Source organism: Rana temporaria, chromosome 11 (assembly GCF_905171775.1).
Source record: "Rana temporaria chromosome 11, aRanTem1.1, whole genome shotgun sequence".
NCBI classification, from domain to species: Eukaryota; Metazoa; Chordata; class Amphibia; order Anura; family Ranidae; genus Rana; species Rana temporaria.
The window spans coordinates 155,818,356-155,823,140 of NC_053499.1; the positions used below are offsets into that span (position 1 = coordinate 155,818,356).

The 4,785-nt window shown below is 48.7% G+C and overlaps 1 pseudogene; it reads right to left on the reverse strand.

Moving 5' to 3' along the window:
• Positions 1-2,283: 2,283 nt before the first annotated feature.
• On the reverse strand, positions 2,284-2,418 carry LOC120918041 (annotated as a pseudogene).
• Positions 2,419-4,785: the final 2,367 nt, after the last annotated feature.

The following is a 4,785-nucleotide window of genomic DNA, read 5'->3' on the forward strand; positions in this document are numbered from 1 at the left end:
AATAAAAAATACATATGATCACCCAGATGTTCCTCCTCACTTTCATAATTCTTGTGTCAATCATGTTTTAAAGTTAAATCAATATCTGAGTCTACAAGTTGTCCTTTGGGGCATTCACCTTACCCCTTCTTGGGCCAGATTCACGTAGATCAGTGGATCTTTAGATCCGCTCGATCTACCTGATTTAAGATCCGCTCCCGCAAGTTTGAGAGGCAAGTGGGTAATTCACAAACCACTTACCTCCAAACTTGCGGTGGCGGATCGTAAATCGCCCAGCGGAATTCAAATTCCGCGGCTAGGGGGAGTGTACTATTTAAATCAGGCGCGTTCCCGCGCTGATTTAAATGAGCATGCGCCGTCCGCGGAATTTCCCGGCGTGCATTGCTCCCACTGACGTCGTTAGGATGTCAGTGGTTTCGACGCTTAGGTAAACGACGTCCATCCGTATTCGAGAACGACTTACGCAAACGACGTAAAAAAAATTAAATTCGATGCGGGAACCACGGCTATACTTAACATTGGCTGCGCCTCATAGAAGCAGGGGTAAGTATACGCCGGGAAAGCCGCTACGGAAACGTCGTAAGAACACTGCGTCGGGTCCGCGTACGTTGGTGAATTTGCGTATCTCGCTGATTTACATATTATTCAACGTAAATCAGCGGGAACGCCCCCGGCGCCATTTTCAAATTGAAAATAAGATCCGACAGTGTAACACATTGTAACACTGTCGGATCTTAGCCCTATCTATGCGTATCTGATTCTATGAATCAGGCGCATAGATAGGACCAGTGTAAGTCAGAGATACGATGGTGTATCAGGAGATACACCGTCGTATCTCTTTGTGAATCTGGCCCTTAGTGTCCACCTGGAAAAATATTTACCGTATATAATCAAGTATAAGCCGAGGCACCTAATTTTACCACAAAAAAAATGGGAAAACGTATTGACTCGAGTATAAGCCTAGGGTGAAAAATGCAGCAGCTACTGTAAGCGGAAAAGAGGGTCAACAATGCCCATTTGCACGCCTCACTGTGCCCAACCTCACTGTGCCCAATACAACCTCACTGTGCCAATTACAACATCACTGTGCCCATTACAACCTCCCTGTGCCCATTACAACCTCTTTGTGCCCATTATCAGAGTTTTTGAGCGATCCATTGTTGTGGACATTTTCATTAATATATGTTGTCAGATGTCCCCCAGTGTCGGTTTTGCTTAAATACACTCATGTTGGTGGAAGACCATTTTTTATTTTTTTCTATTGAAAAGACTGTGGCGTGCAAAACACAACCCAAAAACTTCACCCGGTGCAGGAAAAAATGTGCACACACATAAAGAGTGAAACACAAAAAAATGTGACGGGTGCATCGTCAAATAGTCCTCCGAAAAGGACCCAGCTCTGATCCCCCGGGGTGTTGGGCTCCTGGCAGGGAAAAGAGTAATCTGTGGCCCATACAGCCGAAGCCATATGGACCCACCATGGCCCAAGCAGCCGAAGCCACAAGGACCCAACATCCTCGGAGGGACCGCCGAAACAGAACCCTCCTCGGTGAGGCTCCCCCGGAGGGAGACCCCATGAGAGCAGGCGAACTAAGCCAGAAGGCCATGTCCACCCACTCCCAAGACTTTCAGAGCCGGCCCGAGGACCAGCACCCTACTCGCCACACTAAAAGTGCTGTGCACCAAACAAAAAAAAAGACAAAACGTGACAAACGGGGGGTAAAATAAAAAAGAAAGTGGGGGGAAAAGGAAGGTGGGAAGGTGAGTGGAAAGTGGCCATTGTGCAATACGATGGCCGGCCCTCCGGTCAGGAACAAAAATTCCTCTGGTCCTAGCCAAAAGGCTCGACCCTAGAGGCAGGTGTCAAAAAGTATGTGTGGAGATGTGACCTAAGGTGCCACACGATGAGTGCCCCTTTCAAACACTCGTGCAATGTATGGCACCCCTGGACTGCCACTGCAGGGGCACTATCTCCACAGGCTTTTCAAAGGTCCCTGACCCCCGTTCCGGACCGGTAGCACCCTTCCCAGCTAGGAAGGTAGGAGAAGAGGTCGGGGAGAGCCCACCTAAGCAGGCTACTAACCACAACCTCCAACTCTCCCACCTAATTACATTCGGGAAATACTACCCGCCCCTCCCGGTAAAAGGAGGAGCAAGGGTTCTCTCCCGAACAACTGACTGGGGCAGACACCACCAAATCCAGGCCAAAGGCCAGGGACCCGGCCTCTTGGCTTCGACCTCATACCTCTCTGTCCTGATCAGAAGGCTTTCACCTCCACGCCAACAGGCTCAGCGTCCGCCGACTGCCATCCCGTTCCCCCTCGCCGGGTACTGGGGACAGTCAGCTCGGCACCACCTATTGGCAACTGATAAGAACAGATATTACACTTGATCTTAGCCAAAAGGCAGAGAAGCGTATCGGCCTAAACTGAGGAAAAAAAAGTTTTTTTTATATATTTTTTGGGGATATTTATTATAGCAAGAAGTAAAAAATATTGAATTTTTTTCAAAACTGCCGCTTTTTGTTTATAGCGCAAAAAAATAAGAACCGCAGAGGTGATCAAATACCACCAAAAAAAAAGGGAGCTGCGGTGGCTCAACGCGATTGGCACTGCGCTGATAAGCCATTCACCTCTGCAGCTAGGGGTTCGGATCCCGGTCTCGGCTACATGTGAATTGAGTTTGGTGGTCTCAGCCCGGCTCCCGGTGGGTGTGCTATGTGAGGTAAGCCTGCGCTTAGTACGCCCACCCCCCTCCCACAAAAACCACCACACTTACACGCACTCGAAATTGGGTTAACATGCACCCACTTTGACCACGCGGTCTCTAAAAAAAGAGAGGCGAAGGACTAACAGGGCTGGTTGAGCGGGCAAATCCTCTCACTCCCTTATAGGGAGTCCCTCTGCCCTGTTGGGCTTCAAAGCGGAGCAGGTAGGGTGGGCTGTGTGGGAGGACCCCCTCACACACCCGCCATTGCCACCCGGGGCATGGAGAAAGGTGGCAGATTGCCTCTGGGGGAGGCCTGCCTACTCCCAACTCCTGCAGTCTGGCTCCTCTCTCGAGTACACGCACAAAATACACTTAAAAAAAAAATACCACCAAAAGAAAGCTCTATTTGTGGGGAAAAAAGGACGTACATTTTGTTTGGGAGCCACGCCGCACGACCGCGCAATTCTCATTTAAAGGGACGCAGTGCCGTTTCGCAAAAAGGGGCCTGGTCCTTTACCTGCATGTTGGTCCGGGTCTGAAGTGGTTAAGTAGTCTTTACAAATGTAGTTTTTCTTTAAGTGTAATCTACAAAGCAGCCATGTATTCCAAGAGGCTAGACTGGGAACGTCCAGCGTACATTCCTCGAGCGTTGAGGAAGCGGCTCAGCCAGGATTTATTAGCCTAAACTAGTTTTTTATCTGCCAAAGAAGACGAGAGAGACTGCGTTTCAACTATTTTGTTTATCTGCCTGACACCGGAATCATTCATCAGAATTTAAATCAATCCAATTTCATACATTTAAGACTATATTAATTTTTCGCGGCGTTCTTTGAAGTGGCCTGTCAAGTGAAGGAAAATAGAGATCAACTTAAGTAATTATGCCAATGAGCTGTGTTAATACATCTCCTTCTTTATGATGTAAAAGGGCAGCGATGTGTTCAACAGACCTAAAATAGAATTTACCATTCAAGAGTCCGCACATATTATGGATTTTTGGATATAAGTGTCAGCAGCAGATATGAGCAAAGAGAAGTCCTGGAATTCATGGAACATAAGTTATATATCAAGAGCTACATTTTTAAAATTTGGTATAAGTAGACCCAATCACTAAAACCTCACATAAGCTAGGGGCCGATCCTAGGCAGGGTGCACAGTGTGCATTGCACCCAGGCGCCTGCAGAGGTGGGGGCGCCGAGGTGGCAGAGTTCTCCCCTCCCTCCTTCTCTTCTTGTTTGTGTCCGTCCAGAACTGGGCCCGGATTCACGTAGCACTTACGCCGACGTATCCCGAGATACGACACGTAAGTATAAATGTGCGCCGTCGTATCTATGCGCCGTGCCCACAGAACTAGATACGCCTGACAATAGGCTTCATCTGACCGACGTAACTTTCCTACGACGACGTATCGTGGGCGCATATTTACGCTGGCTGCCTCATTGAGGGAGATACGTCGATTCACGAACATAGTTGCGCCCGGCGCATAATATACGCAGTTTGAGTAAGTCTTACGTCTGGCGTATATTTATTCCCCATCTATGAGGCGCAACTCATTCAAAGGTATGGACCAGGGAACAGCCGTCTATTTTACATCGTTTACGTAGTAGTATGTGAATAGGGCTGGGCTTAGGTTACGTTCACGTCGTAGGCAGTGATTCGATATATCTTAGGGAGTAGTTTCGATGTGATTCTGAGCATGCGCACTGGGATACGTCCATGGGTCGGCGCATGCACTGAACATTATTCGTATCTTGATGGCGCTCGGCCCATCATTTACATGGGGTCACGCCTCATTAGCATGGCTCACGCCCACTTCCACCAACGCTGGCTTACGCCGAGGAAGCCCAGCGTATCTTTAACAGCGAGTGGGAGCAAGTGCTTTGTGAATACTGTGCTCGCCGCTCTGAGCTACGTCGGCGTAGTGTATATTCGATACGCTACGCCGGCATAACTATGCGCCAAGGTATGTGAATCTGAGTGTTCTGAGCATAGGCGTGTGTCCGTCCAGAATTGATGTGTCTCTGACCATCTCCTTTACCATGTCTGCAATCTCTGACCGTCTCCTGTATCATGTCTGTA